This window comes from Bombina bombina, chromosome 1 (genome assembly GCF_027579735.1).
Source record: "Bombina bombina isolate aBomBom1 chromosome 1, aBomBom1.pri, whole genome shotgun sequence".
In the NCBI taxonomy this organism is placed as follows: Eukaryota; Metazoa; Chordata; class Amphibia; order Anura; family Bombinatoridae; genus Bombina; species Bombina bombina.
The window spans coordinates 197,120,601-197,141,125 of record NC_069499.1 but is presented as its reverse complement, the minus strand read 5'-3'; the positions used below and the strand labels follow the sequence as shown (position 1 = coordinate 197,141,125).

At 39.7% G+C, this 20,525-nt stretch overlaps 1 protein-coding gene across 1 annotated transcript in view; it reads right to left on the bottom strand.

Moving 5' to 3' along the window:
• Positions 1 to 20,525, bottom strand: part of TYRO3 (TYRO3 protein tyrosine kinase) — a 533,278-nt gene that overhangs the window by 85,363 nt on the left and 427,390 nt on the right. The window lies entirely within an intron of this gene.

Here is a 20,525-nt window from a genome sequence, read left to right as displayed (position 1 = left end):
GTAACTCCTTGTGTTTCATATACTCAAACAATCCTGCGCACGGCTGACTATATTTTGCACATGCGCACTATGTCTTTAGCAACGTAACTGAGCTCAGAAATCCGGAATGTTTTATCACATCACATTAGTTCTTCAGGATGTTTTAGGGTAGAATGCTTCAGTGAACTGAACTGAATTGACAAAAGCCCTATTTGAACTAATTTATACCGAGCAGAAACATATCGCAACAAATAGGTGTAACAGTGCGCATGCGCAAAACGTAGTCTGCCATGCACAGGATTATTTGTAAGTATATTAAACACAAGAGTTACTAACTTACCAGGAATGATGATGTCATGCGTAGGAGGAGTTTGGCAGCCATTTTATTCATAGAAAATTTGTAAATTGCAAAATGGATTTATTATTAGGACACACTAGGATTGTTTAGTGGAAATCTTTTGGAAACAGTAAGCATATATACAGTGTAGACTGTCCCTTTAAGTTATCAAAAAAAACCCCATAATTTATGCTTACCAGATAAATTCCTTTCCTTCCTGGCAGGGAGAGTCCACAACTTCATTCCTTACTGTTGGGAAATACAACACCTGGCCACCAGGAGGAGGCAAAGACACCCCAGCCAAAGACTTAAATATCCCTCCCACTTCCCCTATCTACCAGTCATTATGCAGAGGGAACAAGGAAAAGTAGGAGAAACATCAGGGTATAAAGGTGCCAGAAGAAATAATATAAAAAGGGAGCTGCCCATAAAAACATAAAATTATGTGCGGGGTCATGGACTCTCCCTGCCAGGAAAGAAAGGAATTTATCTGGTAAGCATAAATTATGTTTTCCTTCCATAAGGCAGGTAGAGTCCACAACTTCATTCCTTACTGTTGGGAAAATTATAGCCAAGCTCCAGGGGACACAATGAATAACGTGAGGGAACAAAACAAAAAAAAGGCGGACCCTATTCTGAGAGCACCACAGCCTGCAAAACCTTTCTCCCGAAAGCTGCTTCAGCCAAAGGAAACACATCAAACTTGTAAAATTTAAAAAAAGTGTGTAAGGAGGACCAGGTAGCCACCTTACAAATCTGATCCATAGAGGCTTTGTTCTTAAAAGCCCAGGAGGAAGCTACTGCTCTAGTGGAATGAGCCCCACTGTCTCGATAAGCAAAGCGGATGACACTCCTCAAACAGAAAGATAGGGAAGTCGCAGTAGCCTTCTGTCCCTTACGCTTCCCCGTATAGATGACAAACAAAGAGGAAGATTGTCTGAATTCCTTAGTAGCCTGAAAATAGAACTTCAAGGCACGAACCATATCAAGATTGTGAAGCAAGTGTTCCTTCGCTGAAGAAGGATTAGGACACAAGGAAGGAACAACAATTTCTTGATTAATGTCACGGGCCGACACCACCTTAGGGATGAACCTTTAGTACATAAAACCGCCTTATCAGCATGGAAAACAAGATAAGGGGAGTTACATCATAAAGCACAAATCTCAGAAACTCTGCGAGCAGAGGCAATAGCCAGCAAAAAAAGAATCTTCCAAGATAACAATTTAATGTCAACAGTACGCATAGGCTGAAACGGAGCCTGCTGAAAAACACTAAGAACAAGATTTAGGCTCCAAGGTGGAGCCCCAGATCTAAACACAGGTCTGATCCTAGTGAGACTTAACAAAGGACTGCACATCGGGAAGCTCAGCCAATCTCTTGTGCAGTAACACCGACAGGGCCGATATCTGTCCCTTCAGGGAACTAGCAGATAGACCCTTCTCCAGTCCATCCTGGAGAAAAGATAAAATTCTGGCAAACTTAACCTTATGCCAGGAAAAGCCATACTCTTCACACCAGTACAAGTAAGTCCTTCACACTTTGTGGTAGATATACGACGAGTAACTGGCTTACGAGCTTGAACCAGAGTGTCAATAACACGCTAAGAAAATCCTCTCTTGGCTAAGACTAAGCGTTCAATCTCCACTTCAAAGAATCTAGATTTTAATGAACAAAGGGACCCTGTATCAGCAGATCTCTGCGACAAGGTAACCTCCACTGAGGAGATGAGAACATCCCCACCAGATCCGCAAACCATGTCCTTCGCGGCCACGATGGAGCAATCAGAATCACTGATGTTTGCTGCTGCTTGATGTGAGCCACCAACACGAGGGAGAAGCGGTAATGGAGAAAGAAGATATATGAGTCTGAACCTCCATGGTACTGATAGGTCATCTATCAATCTGCCTGAGGATCCCTCGACCTCGACCCATACCTGGGTAGCTTGGTATTGAGGCGGGATGCCATGAGATCTATCTCCGGCATTCCCCACTCTCTGCATATCTCTGCAAACACCTCGGGTGGAGAGACCATTCCCCTGGGTGAAAGTATTGCCTGCTGAGGAAGTCCGCTTCCCAGTTGTCCACACCCGCTGACAGTCTCCGCCCACTCTAGTATCTGAGATACTTCTCTCATCGCCAACAAATTTCTCGTTCCCCCTGATGGTTGATGTAAGCAACCAAGGTTATATTGTGTAATTGGAATCTGATAAACTGGGACAAACCCAGAAGAGGCCAAGCCTTCAAGGAATTGAAAATTGCCCGGAGTTCCAATATATTGATCGGAAGGGAGGACTTGTGTCCTTGTTGGCACCCCAAACGGCACCCCAAACGGCTCCCCAGCCGGAAAGGCTTGCATCCGTAGTCACAATCTCCCAGGACGGTCTCAAGAAGCACGCGCCTTGGGACAGATGATCTGGACAGAGCCACCAAAAGAGAGAGTCTCTCAACAGGTTGTCCAGCACAATCTGTTGAGACAGATCTGAATGGTCGCCGATCCATTGTCTCAGCATGCATAGTTGTAAGGGTCTGAGATGGAATCTGGCAAAAGGAATGATGCCCATACAGGACACCATGAGCCCGATCACCTCCATACACTGAGCCACTGAGGGTCTGTCTCACGGAGGCCTGGAGGGCAAGACATGCAGTAGCTAGCTTGCAACGTCTCTGATCTGTGAGGAATATTCTCATGGATATGGAGTTTATCATTGACCCCAGGAAATTCCCCTTGTACTTAGAGTAAGAGAACACTTTTTCAAGTTTATCTTCCAACCATGTGATCGAAGAAGATTGAGAAGGGTCTCCAAATGTTCTTCCGCTAGACGTAAAGATGGTGTCTGCACCAAGATATCATCCAGGTAAGACGCTACTGCAATACCTCATGTTCTGGCAATGGCTAGAAGAGCCCCCAGAACCTTCGAAAATATCCTTAGAGCATTAGCTAGGCCAAACGGAAGAGCTATGAACTGGAAGTGCTGGTCCAGAAAGGCAAACCTCAGGAACTGAAAATGTTCCCTGTATATCGGAACGTGAAGATATGCATCCTTCAGGCATATGGTGGTCATAAACTGTCCTTCCTGAACCAGAGGAAGGATTGACCGTATTGTCTCCATCTTGAAAGAGGGAACACTCAGAAACTTGTTTAGGCACTTTAGGTCCAGAAATGGACGAAAAGTTCCCTCCTTCTTTGGAACCACGAAAAGGTTTCAATAAAACCCCAAACCTCTTTCTTCTGTAGGTACTGGGACAATTATGCCTAGAGAGGAGAGATCCCGTACGCAACCTAAGAAGGCAGCCCTCTTTTCTGGTCTTGTAGACAGACTGGAGAGTAGGATTCTGCCACTGGGCGGATGAGACTTGAATCCTATTCTGTATCCTTGAGATACAACCTCCAGGACCCAAAGATCCTGTAATCCTGGAACCAAGCCTCTGAAAAAAGAGAGACAGTCTGCCCCAAACTCGATCCGATCCCGGATACGCCGCCGCCCCTTCATGCTGATTTGTTCTCGGCGGGCTTCTTAGTCTGATTGGACTTGGATGAGGATTGCCGTTGTTGTGATTTGTCAGAACAAAAAGGTACACAAATTAGATAATTGCCGTCCCTTAGGCCTATTTTTCTTATCCTGCGATAGGAAGGCACCTTTCCCTCCTGTAACCGTAGAAATAATGGAGTCCAGCCATGGACCGAATAAAATCTTCCCCTTGAAAGAAAGAGAAAGGAGTCTGGATTTAGAAGTCATATCCGCAGACCAAGACTTCAACCAGAGAGCCCGGCGGGCTTGGACCGCAAAGCCAGAAGCCTTTCCATTTAAGCGAATAATTTGCATATTCATGTCACAGATGAAGGAGTTAGCCATTCTCAGAGCCTTAATTCTCTCCTGAATATCCTTGAGGGGAGTCTCCACCTCATTGAGCTCTGGCACAGGAAAAGTCAGAGGAACCTTACTGTCTTCATAAACCCTGTCTAATTTAGAGATCTTAGGTTCCTCAGGGAGTGTAGCAGGCTTGTCTCCCTTTTTAGACTTTAGAACAGTGCTTAGGCAAATGGAACAACATTGAGCAGGCAGGCAAACCACGGCCTCCTCACAATATAAACAGAAATTATTAATCAGTACAGAAGGAGCGGAACCTTCTAATGAAGTATCAGAGTCCTCCATAGCTAAGATATATTCACAGAAGGACAGACAAAAAGTAAATGCTTTTATTAAAAAAACGGCACCTTTATAATCCCAATGGCTGGGGCACTCACCACCTCCTAGACCAAGACAGCTGACAGTGAAAACGCTCTCCTTAGGAGTGATGTCCGCAGCAGGATCGTAGGAAATGAAAAAACTGCACCTGGTCACGTGGAGTGTAGGACAGGACTTCCCCTGCTATGAAAAAGGTGCTAAGCTATTATGAGCTGCGCAACATTCAAAAACGAAAGTGAAACCTGTTTGTTCCAAGTCAAACGCACACAGTCTATGAACTTAAAAAACTCTCACATTAAAGCAGTTATAAATAACCCCTAGCTGTTCAAATAATCTCCCTGAAGGAGATATTAACCCTTGATCCTTTCGAGGTATAAAGGAGCCACACTGTGACCCTGTATAGAAAAAGTGTATATATAAAACGGTCTTACCCTCCAGGATCCATGCTGTGGAACAGGCACAGCCTCTTAAAGGTTATAAAAGTTAATAAATGGTTATAGCCTAATATATATCTAAGAAAATATATTTAATAGTGTAAAATTACAATACAATCAAGATTAAAAAATCAGTGTTAATAAAATCAGTACATATATACTAAAAAGTAATTAATGGGGCCCTTTAAATTAGTTTGAAAAAACATACAGAAAGGGGAAAGATTAACCACAAATCTATATATATATATATACTGTGATTGAGGATAGAAGAAAACTATACTCAAATAAATATAAGTATAAAGATGGCAGAGATATTCAAACAGTATAAATAAAAACAAATAGCAATACAAACAGATTTAATAACTGGACGTCCAGCGTAAAAACCAGGGGTTAAAACAGTAATAATCTGGGGTTAAAACAGTATTAACCTGAAAGTGCACTATAGTGAACAAAAACACTCGTGACTAGATGATCATACTAATAGCATTGGATCAAGCTAATGGGCGAGTGAGGTACCTTGTGCTAATCTGTGGAGAACAGATTGAATAATGTTCATCCTGTACCTCCTCCTGAGGTGGGTGTGTACTCCTAGCGTAGTTCACTTACATCACCCTTTCTGAAAATGTCCAGCTGATTTCGGGAGGAACAGAATGTAAACGATCTCTGGGGTAATAGCAATCCTTTAGATGATGGTAGATAGTAACTTCAAGGCACTCTTATTCTGTGGTGCTTAGTGCAGGTACTAGATCATCTGGCAGTATATTCAATTTGTAGACTGGTGCGCTCCCTCAGAGGGCTGTATTCAAATTCACAGGCCTTGGGGGTAGTGAGCCAGGCGTTGGTAGTTGTCCTGTGTGCTTTTTCAACACAATAGCGATCCTTTCGGCGGCTGTATCAAGTTCACAAGCCTTAAAGGAGTTCAGCTTAGCAGTAGTTCTTCTTGTAGGAAATGAGACACAGTTATCAACCGGTTTCTCCCCTCACTTGGGGCTTTTTCAAGATGTGTTCTCATTGCTGGCAGGTATTCCTTTATAGGGCTATCCTGCATCCTTATTGGTTAGTTCAAAGGGGTGTGTGATCCCAGTTAAGGTGGAATTTGAGTTATATCCCTTAAACTTTTAAGGAGGTATCTTATTGTCTCTTGTAGTTTTTTGGAAATGTCCCGTTGTTAATTTTAGTTTAACAACTAGTATACTAAAAGTACATATTGCTCCGGAAAGGAACAACCATACGTGTAATATGGTCACATCCATGGTGTCAAGTGAAATCAACTTAAAATTATGAGTAAAGTCTGTTCAAGAGTTAGTATTTTTTGGAGTCCTCAATTTGATTAAACACATAGGTAGAGGTAAAAGACATATGTCAGTATTGTACAGGGAATATAAAGTTTTTACAGAGTTTTACATTTGATAGTTACAAACAGAAGTAAATTAGGGACAAAAAGAGAGAACTGGGGGTTCTCATTGTCTTAGAGTTAAAGTTAAACACATAGGTAAAGAATTTTTCCCATATGTGTATATGATACAGAAAATAGACAGAAAATAGACAGACATTCTAGATATTTCACGTTTGGTGGTTGCATATTGGGGCATACTTATCTGATCAAGAGTCAGTATTGTTTGGGGGATGATAGTATGATTAAACACATAGTTAAAGGTTAAACACATATGTCAATATTTGTTCTCTTTTTGATAAATATTATAAAATCTTACATTTGGTACTTGCAAACGGAAGTTAATTATGAAAAAACGGTTCTTAGTGTATTAGGGGTAAAGTTAAACACATAGGTAAAAGTTAAACACATAGGTAAAAGTTAAACACATATGTGTATATGACATTGACAGACTATTCCAAAGTTTTACATTTGGTACTTGCAAACGGAAGTTAGTTATGAAAAACAGTTCTTAGTGTATTAGGGGTAAAATTAAACACATAGGTAAAAATTAAACACATATGTGTATATGACATAAAAAATGTAGACAGACTATTCCAAAGTTTTGCATTTGGTGGTTGCATACTTGGGCAAATAATGAAAGGAGGTTCCGATTGTTTTTAAAAGGCATATCTAATAGAGACCCTTAGGGGAAGTTTTAGTCAAACATAAAAACAGAATTTATGTTTACCTGATAAATTACTTTCTCCAACGGTGTGTCCGGTCCACGGCGTCATCCTTACTTGTGGGATATTCTCCTCCCCAACAGGAAATGGCAAAGAGCCCAGCAAAGCTGGTCACATGATCCCTCCTAGGCTCCGCCTTCCCCAGTCATTCGACCGACGTAAAGGAGGAAAATTTGCATAGGAGAAATCATATGATACCGTGGTGACTGTAGTTAAAGAAAATAAATTATCAGATTAAAAAACCAGGGCGGGCCGTGGACCGGACACACCGTTGGAGAAAGTAATTTATCAGGTAAACATAAATTCTGTTTTCTCCAACATAGGTGTGTCCGGTCCACGGCGTCATCCTTACTTGTGGGAACCAATACCAAAGCTTTAGGACACGGATGAAGGGAGGGAGCAAATCAGGTCACCTAGATGGAAGGCACCACGGCTTGCAAAACCTTTCTCCCAAAAATAGCCTCAGAAGAAGCAAAAGTATCAAATTTGTAAAATTTAGTAAAAGTGTGCAGTGAAGACCAAGTCACTGCCTTACATATCTGATCAACAGAAGCCTCGTTCTTGAAGGCCCATGTGGAAGCCACAGCCCTAGTGGAATGAGCTGTGATTCTTTCAGGAGGCTGCCGTCCGGCAGTATCGTAAGCCAATCTGATGATGCTTTTAATCCAAAAAGAGAGAGAGGTAGAAGTTGCTTTTTGACCTCTCCTTTTACCAGAATAAACAACAAACAAAGAAGATGTTTGTCTAAAATCCTTTGTAGCATCTAAATAGAATTTTAGAGCACGAACTACATCCAAATTGTGCAACAAACGTTCCTTCTTTGAAACTGGATTCGGACACAAAGAAGGCACGACTATCTCCTGGTTAATGTTTTTGTTAGAAACAACTTTCGGAAGAAAACCAGGTTTAGTACGTAAAACCACCTTATCTGCATGGAACACCAGATAAGGAGGAGAACACTGCAGAGCAGATAATTCTGAAACTCTTCTAGCAGAAGAAATTGCAACCAGAAACAAAACTTTCCAAGATAATAACTTAATATCAACGGAATGTAAGGGTTCAAACGGAACCCCCTGAAGAACTGAAAGAACTAAATTGAGACTCCAAGGAGGAGTCAAAGGTTTGTAAACAGGCTTGATTCTAACCAGAGCCTGAACAAAGGCTTGAACATCTGGCACAGCTGCCAGCTTTTTGTGAAGTAACACAGACAAGGCAGAAATCTGTCCCTTCAAAGAACTTGCAGATAATCCTTTCTCCAAACCTTCTTGAAGAAAGGATAGAATCTTAGGAATTTTTACCTTGTCCCAAGGGAATCCTTTAGATTCACACCAACAGATATATTTTTTCCATATTTTGTGGTAGATTTTTCTAGTTACAGGCTTCCTGGCCTGAACAAGAGTATCAATGACAGAATCTGAGAACCCTCGCTTTGATAAGATCAAGCGTTCAATCTCCAAGCAGTCAGTTGGAGTGAGACCAGATTCGGATGTTCGAACGGACCTTGAACAAGAAGGTCTCGTCTCAAAGGTAGCTTCCATGGTGGAGCCGATGACATATTCACCAGGTCTGCATACCAAGTCCTGCGTGGCCACGCAGGAGCTATCAAGATCACCGATGCCCTCTCCTGATTGATCCTGGCTACCAGCCTGGGGATGAGAGGAAACGGCGGGAATACATAAGCTAGTTTGAAGGTCCAAGGTGCTACTAGTGTATCTACTAGAGTCGCCTTGGGATCCCTGGATCTGGACCCGTAGCAAGGAACCTTGAAGTTCTGACGAGAGGCCATCAGATCCATGTCTGGAATGCCCCACAATTGAGTAATTTGGGCAAAGATTTCCGGATGGAGTTCCCACTCCCCCGGATGAAATGTCTGACGACTCAGAAAATCCGCTTCCCAATTTTCCACTCCTGGGATGTGGATTGCAGACAAGTGGCAGGAGTGAGTCTCCGCCCATTGGATGATTTTGGTCACTTCTTCCATCGCCAGGGAACTCCTTGTTCCCCCCTGATGGTTGATGTACGCAACAGTTGTCATGTTGTCTGATTGAAACCGTATGAACTTGGCCTTTGCTAGCTGAGGCCAAGCCTTGAGAGCATTGAATATCGCTCTCAGTTCCAGAATATTTATCGGGAGAAAAGATTCTTCCCGAGACCAAAGACCCTGAGCTTTCAGGGGTCCCCAGACCGCGCCCCAGCCCACCAGACTGGCGTCGGTCGTGACAATGACCCACTCTGGTCTGCGGAAGCTCATCCCCTGTGACAGGTTGTCCAGGGACAGCCACCAACGGAGTGAATCTCTGGTCCTCTGATCTACTTGTATCGTCGGAGACAAGTCTGTGTAGTCCCCATTCCACTGACTGAGCATGCACAGTTGTAATGGTCTTAGATGAATTCGCGCAAAAGGAACTATGTCCATTGCCGCTACCATCAAACCTATTACTTCCATGCACTGCGCTATGGAAGGAAGAGGAACAGAATGAAGTATTTGACAAGAGTTTAGAAGTTTTGATTTTCTGGCCTCTGTCAGAAAAATCCTCATTTCTAAGGAGTCTATTATTGTTCCCAAGAAGGGAACCCTTGTTGACGGAGATAGCGAACTTTTTTCTACGTTCACTTTCCACCCGTGAGATCTGAGAAAGGCCAGGACAACGTCCGTGTGAGCCTTTGCTTGTGGAAGGGACGACGCTTGAATCAGAATGTCGTCCAAGTAAGGTACTACTGCAATGCCCCTTGGTCTTAGCACCGCTAGAAGGGACCCTAGTACCTTTGTGAAAATTCTTGGAGCAGTGGCTAATCCGAACGGAAGTGCCACAAACTGGTAATGCTTGTCCAGGAATGCGAACCTTAGGAACCGATGATGTTCCTTGTGGATAGGAATATGTAGATACGCATCCTTTAAATCCACCGTGGTCATGAATTGACCTTCCTGGATGGAAGGAAGAATTGTTCGAATGGTTTCCATTTTGAACGATGGAACCTTGAGAAACTTGTTTAGGATCTTGAGATCTAAGATTGGTCTGAATGTTCCCTCTTTTTTGGGAACTACGAACAGATTGGAGTAGAACCCCATCCCTTGTTCTCCTAATGGAACAGGATGAATCACTCCCATTTTTAACAGGTCTTCTACACAATGTAAGAATGCCTGTTTTTTTATGTGGTCTGAAGACAATTGAGACCTGTGGAACCTCCCCTTTGGGGGAAGCCCCTTGAATTCCAGAAGATAACCTTGGGAGACTATTTCTAGTGCCCAAGGATCCAGAACATCTCTTGCCCAAGCCTGAGCGAAGAGAGAGAGTCTGCCCCCCACCAGATCCGGTCCCGGATCGGGGGCCAACATCTCATGCTGTCTTGGTAGCAGTGGCAGGTTTCTTGGCCTGCTTTCCTTTGTTCCAGCCTTGCATTGGCCTCCAGGCTGGCTTGGCTTGAGAAGTATTACCCTCTTGCTTAGAGGACGTAGCACTTGGGGCTGGTCCGTTTCTGCGAAAGGGACGAAAATTAGGTTTATTTTTGGCTTTGAAAGACCTATCCTGAGGAAGGGCGTGGCCCTTGCCCCCAGTGATATCAGAGATAATCTCTTTCAAGTCAGGGCCAAACAGCGTTTTCCCCTTGAAAGGAATGTTAAGCAATTTGTTCTTGGAAGACGCATCCGCTGACCAAGATTTTAGCCAAAGCGCTCTGCGCGCCACAATAGCAAAACCAGAATTTTTCGCCGCTAACCTAGCCAATTGCAAAGTGGCGTCTAGGGTGAAAGAATTAGCCAATTTGAGAGCATGAATTCTGTCCATAATCTCCTCATAAGAAGAAGAATTATTATTGAGCGCCTTTTCTAGTTCATCGAACCAGAAACACGCTGCTGTAGTGACAGGAACAATGCATGAAATTGGTTGTAGAAGGTAACCTTGCTGAACAAACATCTTTTTAAGCAAACCTTCTAATTTTTTATCCATAGGATCTTTGAAAACACAACTATCTTCTATGGGTATAGTGGTGCGTTTGTTTAGAGTAGAAACCGCCCCCTCGACCTTGGGGACTGTCTGCCATAAGTCCTTTCTGGGGTCGACCATAGGAAACAATTTTTTAAATATGGGGGGAGGGACGAAAGGTATACCGGGCCTTTCCCCATTCTTTATTTACAATGTCCGCCACCCGCTTGGGTATAGGAAAAGCTTCGGGGGGCCCCGGGACCTCTAGGAACTTGTCCATTTTACATAGTTTCTCTGGAATGACCAAATTCTCACAATCATCCAGAGTAGATAACACCTCCTTAAGCAGAGCGCGGAGATGTTCCAATTTAAATTTAAATGTAATCACATCAGGTTCAGCTTGTTGAGAAATTTTCCCTGAATCTGAAATTTCTCCCTCAGACAAAACCTCCCTGGCCCCCTCAGACTGGTGTAGGGGCACTTCAGAACCAATATCATCAGCGTCCTCATGCTCTTCAGTATTTTCTAAAACAGAGCAGTCGCGCTTTCGCTGATAAGTGGGCATTTTGGCTAAAATGTTTTTGATAGAATTATCCATTACAGCCGTTAATTGTTGCATAGTAAGGAGTATTGGCGCACTAGATGTACTAGGGGCCTCCTGTGTGGGCAAGACTGGTGTAGACGAAGGAGGGGATGATGCAGTACCATGCTTACTCCCCTCACTTGAGGAATCATCTTGGGCATCATTTTCTCTAAATTTTGTGTCACATAAATCACATCTATTTAAATGAGAAGGAACCTTGGCTTCCCCACATTCAGAACACAGTCTATCTGGTAGTTCAGACATGTTAAACAGGCATAAACTTGATAACAAAGTACAAAAAACGTTTTAAAATTAAACCGTTACTGTCACTTTAAATTTTAAACTGAACACACTTTATTACTGCAATTGTGAAAAAGTATGAAGGAATTGTTCAAAATTCACCAAAATTTCACCACAGTGTCTTAAAGCCTTAAAAGTATTGCACACCAAATTTGGAAGCTTTAACCCTTAAAATAACGGAACCGGAGCCGTTTTTATATTTAACCCCTTTACAGTCCCTGGTATCTGCTTTGCTGAGACCCAACCAAGCCCAAAGGGGAATACGATACCAAATGACGCCTTCAGAAAGTCTTTTCTATGTATCAGAGCTCCTCACACATGCATCTGCATGTCATGCTTCCCAAAAACAAGTGCGCAATAGAGGCGCGAAAATGAGACTCTGTCTATGATTAGGGAAAGCCCCTAGAGCATAAGGTGTCCAATACAGTGCCTGCCGGTTATTTTTACATAATTCCCAAGATTAAAATAATTCCTCAAGGCTATGGAGTATAAAATATGCTTATATATAAATCGATTTAGCCCAGAAAATGTCTACAGTCTTAAAAGCCCTTGTGAAGCCCTTTTTTTCTTTCTGTAGTAAAAATGGCTTACCGGATCCCATAGGGAAAATGACAGCTTCCAGCATTACATCGTCTTGTTAGAATGTGTCATACCTCAAGCAGCAAAAGTCTGCTCACTGTTCCCCCAACTGAAGTTAATTCCTCTCAACAGTCCTGTGTGGAAACAGCCATCGATTTTAGTAACGGTTGCTAAAATCATTTTCCTCTTACAAACAGAAATCTTCATCTCTTTTCTGTTTCAGAGTAAATAGTACATACCAGCACTATTTTAAAATAACAAACTCTTGATTGAATAATAAAAACTACAGTTAAACACTAAAAAACTCTAAGCCATCTCCGTGGAGATGTTGCCTGTACAACGGCAAAGAGAATGACTGGGGAAGGCGGAGCCTAGGAGGGATCATGTGACCAGCTTTGCTGGGCTCTTTGCCATTTCCTGTTGGGGAGGAGAATATCCCACAAGTAAGGATGACGCCGTGGACCGGACACACCTATGTTGGAGAAAGGAGCTACATCAAGTTCTGAGTTTAAGCCTAATGGGTGCAGTGTTTTCATGGTATATATCAGTTCGGCTTCCTTTTTTAGGAGCTTTGTTTCAAAATTCCCTCCTCTCCATTCTGGTTTGACTTTCGAAATCCCCCAGAATTTAAAGTCTTTAAGTCGGTTATTATGGACCTCTCTAAAGTGTCTGTATAGGTGTGTTTCCTTGTTGCCTTTTTCTATGATACAAAGGTGTTCTCTAATTCTTTCGCGGAGTGTTCTAGAGGTCTCTCCTAAATATTGCATATTACAACTACATTGTATGAGGTATATGATTCCTTTATCTGTACATCTGATAGTGTCATTTATATGGTAGGTTATTCCTGTTTGAGTTGACGTATATTCTTTGGTTTTATTTGTGTAGTGGCAGGATCTGCAGCAATGGCAGGGAAAGAAGCCTTTGACTATGTTCCCTAGTAGAGAAAAGAGGTTTAGTAAGGGCGCTAATAGCTAAAGATACTATGTGGATTTATTAAGTGTATATATGTGATAAGAGTTTAAAGTATCAAAAAATGTGTAAAAAACATACAGTTAATTTATGTGTAAAATACAGTTTATTAGGTTACAATATGATTAAAGAACTTATAGAGACGTCTCTAGTACAAATCAATAAAATTTAAAAACAGAAATAAATCAATAAAAGATAAGATAAAAAGCAAGTAGTACTATTAGAGAATATTCGTATGCTACTTTTTGGTCACTCAGAAATATCACATGTAATGTGACTAGGCAGTTTGCCAAACTTTCCGTGAGTATTTTAAAGTTCATAAAATTTCTTACATACTTTCATTTAAAATTCGTTTACCAACTGGATAAAAACTTTTGAAAGAAGATGGAGCTTAAAGCAGAGCTGTGCATAAAAAATGTTTGTATAGAGTTGTATCTTTCTGTCAAAATATACCAGACCCTAGTAGGTCATGTTGTTTGGACTGATTATTTGTTTTAAACTCGCTGGGGGCCAATGTGCTCTTTAGGTTCTTTGATTTTTTGTATATAAATCTTTTGTTAATAGAGATCTTATCTCCAATAATTGGATCCTCTCTAATTAGGTGCCAATGTTTTTTAATAATACGTTCGATAGTCTTATGGTCCCCATTATAGTTTGTAATGAAAGGGACAGATATATCCTCCGTTTCTTTTATGCCTATAGGATCTTCATGTCTTTTATATTTAAGTAAATCTTTTCTATCTATGTCTTATTTTATTGAAATTATCCTGAATTGTTATATCATCATACCCTTTGTCATTAAATTTCTTTATTAGAATTTTAGACTGTTCTTCGTAGTCTATTAGGTTAGTGCAATTTTTTCTAATCCGCAGAAATTGTGCTTTGGGTATATTTTCTTTCCACTTTGAAAGGTGGCAGCTTGTAGCATGAATAAAGTTGTTGGAATCTATTTTATTAAAGAAAGTTTTGGTATTAAATTGGTCATTGTTGGTTTCAATGTCCAGATCTAGACACAAAATTTTATGTTTATTTATTTCGTAAGTGAACTGTAATCCCCTGTCATTCTGGTTCATGGAGGAGAAAAGTTCTAATAGTGTTTCTTCAGTGCCTTTCCAGATAATCAGAATGTCGTCAATGTACCGCTTATAGGTCACCAGATACTGCACCAAGCTATTGGTTCCCAAAAATTCGGACTCCCAATCCCCCATAAAAAGATTGGCATAGCTTGGTGCAAATCTGGTGCCCATAGCGGTACCTTTAATCTGTAGATACATCTTTTGATTAAAAGAAAATGTATTGTTTTCAAGAATGAATCTGATGCTGTCTAATAGGAATTCTCTTTGTTCTTTGGATATAGTTTCATCTTTCTTTAGAAACTTTGTAACTGCTTTAACACCTAGATCATGTGCAATATTAGTGTATAAAGATGTTACGTCACATGTAGCTAAAATGATATCACCGTCAATTTTCAAGTTATCTAGAATAATAAATTGTCTAATAAAGAAATTTAATGACAAAGGGTATGATGATATAACAATTCAGGATAATTTCAATAAAATAAAAGACATAGATAGAAAAGATTTACTTAAACAAAAAAGACATGAAGATCCTATAGGCATAAAAGAAACTGAGGATATATCTGTCCCTTTCATTACAAACTATAATGGGGACCATAAGACTATCGAACCTATTATTAAAAAACATTGGCACCTAATTAGAGAGGATCCAATTATTGGAGATAAGATCTCTATTAACCCAAGATTTATATACAAAAAAATCAAAGAACCTAAAGAGCACATTGGCCCCCAGCGAGTTTAAAACAAATAATCAGTCCAAACAACATGACCTACTAGGGAACATAGTCAAAGGCTTCTTTCCCTGCCATTGCTGCAGATCCTGCCACTACACAAATAAAACCAAAGAATATACGTCAACTCAAACAGGAATAACCTACCATATAAATGACACTATCAGATGTACAGATAAAGGAATCATATACCTCATACAGTGTAGTTGTAATATGCAATATTTAGGAGAGACCTCTAGAACACTCCGCGAAAGAATTAGAGAACACCTTTGTATCATAGAAAAAGGCAACAAGGAAACACACCTATACAGACACTTTAGAGAGGTCCATAATAACCGACTTAAAGACTTTAAATTCTGGGGGATTTCGAAAGTCAAACCAGAATGGAGAGGAGGGAATTTTGAAACAAAGCTCCTAAAAAAGGAAGCCGAACTGATATATACCATGAAAACACTGCACCCATTAGGCTTAAACTCAGAACTTGATGTAGCTCCTTTTATGTTTGACTAAAACTTCCCCTAAGGGTCTCTATTAGATATGCCTTTTAAAAACAATCGGAACCTCCTTTCATTATTTGCCCAAGTATGCAACCACCAAATGCAAAACTTTGGAATAGTCTGTTTACATTTTTTATGTCATATACACATATGTGTTTAATTTTTACCTATGTGTTTAATTTTACCCCTAATACACTAAGAACCGTTTTTCATAACTAACTTCCGTTTGCAAGTACCAAATGTAAAACTTTGGAATAGTCTGTCAATGTCATATACACATATGTGTTTAACTTTTACCTATGTGTTTAACTTTACCCCTAATACACTAAGAACCGTTTTTTCATAATTAACTTCCGTTTGCAAGTACCAAATGTAAGATTTTATAATATTTATCAAAAAGAGAACAAATATCGACATATGTGTTTAACCTTTAACTATGTGTTTAATCATACTATCATCCCCCAAACAATACTGACTCTTGATCAGATAAGTATGCCCCAATATGCAACCACCAAACGTGAAATATCTAGAATGTCTGTCTATTTTCTGTCTATTTTCTGTATCATATACACATATGGGAAAAATTCTTTACCTATGTGTTTAATAACTTTAACTCTAAGACAATGAGAACCCCCAGTTCTCTCTTTTTGTCCCTAATTTACTTCTGTTTGTAACTATCAAATGTAAAACTCTGTAAAAACTTTATATTCCCTGTACAATACTGACATATGTCTTTTACCTCTACCTATGTGTTTAATCAAATTGAGGACTCCAAAAAATACTAACTCTTGAACAGACTTTACTCATAATTTTAAGTTGATTTCACTTGACACCATGGATGTGACCATATTACACGTATGGTTGTTCCTTTCCGGAGCAATATGTACTTTTAGTATACTAGTTGTTAAACTAAAATTAACAACGGGACATTTCCAAAAAACTACAAGAGACAATAAGATACCTCCTTAAAAGTTTAAGGGATATAACTCAAATTCCACCTTAACTGGGATCACACACCCCTTTGAACTAACCAATAAGGATGCAGGATAGCCCTATAAAGGAATACCTGCCAGCAATGAGAACACATCTTGAAAAAGCCCCAAGTGAGGGGAGAAACCGGTTGATGACTGTGTCTCATTTCCTACAAGAAGAACTACTGCTAAGCTGAACTCCTTTAAGGCTTGTGAACTTGATACAGCCGCCGAAAGGATCGCTATTGTGTTGAAAAAGCACACAGGACAACTACCAACGCCTGGCTCACTACCCCCAAGGCCTGTGAATTTGAATACAGCCCTCTGAGGGAGCGCACCAGTCTACAAATTGAATATACTGCCAGATGATCTAGTACCTGCACTAAGCACCACAGAATAAGAGTGCCTTGAAGTTACTATCTACCATCATCTAAAGGATTGCTATTACCCCAGAGATCGTTTACATTCTGTTCCTCCCGAAATCAGCTGGACATTTTCAGAAAGGGTGATGTAAGTGAACTACGCTAGGAGTACACACCCACCTCAGGAGGAGGTACAGGACGAACATTATTCAATCTGTTCTCCACAGATTAGCGCAAGGTACCTCACTCGCCCATTAGCTTGATCCAATGCTATTAGTATGATCATCTAGTCACGAGTGTTTTTGTTCACTATAGTGCACTTTCAGGTTAATACTGTTTTAACCCCAGATTATTACTGTTTTAACCCCTGGTTTTTACGCTGGACGTCCAGTTATTAAATCTGTTTGTATTGCTATTTGTTTTTATTTATACTGTTTGAATATCTCTGCCATCTTTATACTTATATTTGAGTATAGTTTTCTTCTATCCTCAATCACAGTGTATATATATATATATAGATTTGTGGTTAATCTTTCCCCTTTCTGTATGTTTTTTCAAACTAATTTAAAGGGCCCCATTAATTACTTTTTAGTATATATGTACTGATTTTATTAACACTGATTTTTTAATCTTGATTGTATTGTAATTTTACACTATTAAATATATTTTCTTAGATATATATTAGGCTATAACCATTTATTAACTTTTATAACGATTATATTCCTTCTAAGGTAGACCCTTTTAGGTTACCCGTATATTGTATTTGTGTACTACCCTGCTTTCAGCGCCAGTATTTCCGCTTAAATTATTCTACTATCCTCCTCAGGGTTCTTAGAGAGAGACCCTTCTATACTTGGCATTAGGGTTGATATAAGCGCCAATTCTCACCTATCCTCCTTACAGCCTCTTAAAGGGACACACAACCCAAAAAATTTCTATCATCATTTAGATAGAACATACAATTTTAAACAACTTTCCAATTTATTTCTATTATTAAATTGTCTTCGTTATCTTGTTATCCCTTTTTGAAAAGCAGTAATATAAGTTCAGGAGTGTGCAAGTGACTGCGGTACTATATGGCAGCAGTTTTGCAACAATGTTTTACATTAGCAAGAGCACTAGATGGCAGCGCTATATCTTGTTATGTAGTGCTTCAAGCATGTGCGTGCATGCTACCTACCTACCTAGGTATCTCTACAACAAAGAATAACATGAGAACAAAGTAAATTTAATAATAGAAGTAAATTGTAAACTTTTTTAAAATTGTATTCTCTATCTGAATAATGAAAGAAAAAAATTGGGTATTGCAGCAATGCTTCTGACATGGACTTGAGTGTGTAACAGCAAGCAGTGAAACTCGTCAACATTGATTGCTGAGGAGCTGTTAGGCGACAGTCTGGATGGGTTCGCAGAAAAACTTTCCCTGCATCTCCAGACTAACTTTCATCAACACTCTCACTTAGAGGTTGACATGGTTACTTAAACTCCAGTCTTTTCTTGAAGGGAACATACCCATTACAGGACTACCCAAATCTTCTGCCACCTCCTATAGTGATGAAAGGCAAAGAACGACTGGGGGATAGGGGAAGTGGGAGGGACATTTAAGCCTTTGGCTGGGGTGTCTTTACCTCCTCCTGGCAGCCAGGTGTTGTATTTCCCAACAGTAAGGAATTAAGTCATGGACTCTCCCTGTCTTATGGAAGGAAATTGAATTTTTCTTTTATCCGAATAAACAAAAAAATAATCAGCCAACTTATCAATTATGAAACTAATTGTTAATTGCAACCCTAATGTGTATGTATAAGTGTTTATGTGTAAACCTCAGTATTTGGGTTTAATTGCAGTTTGGCACTTTGAGATACATAATCTACTTTCATGTCGCAGTTTGGGTACTTTGGTTGAAAAAGGTTCGCCGTCACTGATAAAGGTCAATGAAAAAAAGACATCAAACTAAAATATAATCCCCCGTGACATGTTGTTTAATTAATAAGAGTATGTAATTGTTCTAATTTAGAGTGTGTCATTGTTTAAATACTCTCCCTGAAACTCTGTGTTTAACTTCTGCAAAAGGGGTTAAACACATAGGTAAACTCCTGCTCAGGAACAGCAAAGAACTCCAACAATAGCACAACCCCACCAAACAACTGTGTTCAGCTTTGGAACATGTAATTGTTCTACTACAATAAATTGCAATATTTATTATTTATTTAGCCTGCTTTATGCCTCATAATATTTTAAGACACAGTGTACCCTAATCCCCCCCCCCACAAATTTAAATTTGTTCCTAATGATCCATTTTACCTGATGGAGTGTATTAAATTGCTTACAATGTTTATTTCAGCATTTTAAATTTTGCCAATGGTATCCCTAGTTATACTGAGCATTTCCATACTTGAATATTGGATATAGAAAAGCTGTGTAAACATAGCCAGCAAAAGAAATTTTGCTCCCAGTTGGGGTTAGGAGCGGTAAGTAATAAAATTTTAATTTTCAATTGTTCTAAGTATTGGGCTTTGGTATACAGAGATAATATAAAGAAGCATATGTGAATACAAAAAGTGATAAAATGAGAATATCTGGTTTTCCTGCACGCTCAACCCATTTTAATGGGTTGTGGTTTCAGCAAACAAAAACAGCTATTTCATATACAAAAATAAACCAAAAAACATTTCTCAAACATTGTCATTGGAAACACATTAGAGAAAAACTATTTTACAGTACACAGTTCCTTTAAAGAGACAGACAACACCAAAACTGTTATTGTTTAAAAAGATAGATAAAGTCTTTACTACCCATTCCCCAGCTTTGCACAGCCAACATTGTTATATATTGATTCTTAGGCATATGCATTTCTTCATTTACTTGTAAAACAAAACAAGTGGTGGACATGGCTACAGGCATCAAAATTCAGCTATTTTCGGCACCAGATTTATTTGTGTTAAAGTGCAACACACAAAGGTCTGGATTTGTACAAATCTTTGCATATTACACTTTTACACAAATAAATCCAGCCTTGAAAATAGCTAAATGCCTGTGGCGGCCATAATCGGCATCCAATTCACAAACAAATGAATGAATGAATGCACGTCTATTGATTATACTGAGCAGAGAACAAACTCATTTACACCTGTCCAGAACAGACCATAAGCAAAGGAGATTAAAAGCATGGAATTCACTAAGTTTTTGAAAATCTTGGAAATTGTGTTAAGTGATTGTATAACATTTAATTTACATACAGATTTATGTTCTTTTTTTAAAGGTTTGTTGTTGTTTTAGACAATATAGTAAAGCTTACGTACAGTAGCTTGGCCTCTAAGGTAAAAGGAAGACTATATACTGTGATTAAGGAATTCAATGGGTACAACACACATGGACTGATCAAATAGAAAAGGCCGTCCTAAAATGCCCCTTTATTTCAAGACGTGCTAAATCTGCTTAGCAATTCCAATGCTTTTTCATTTTTAAGATTCACACTTGAA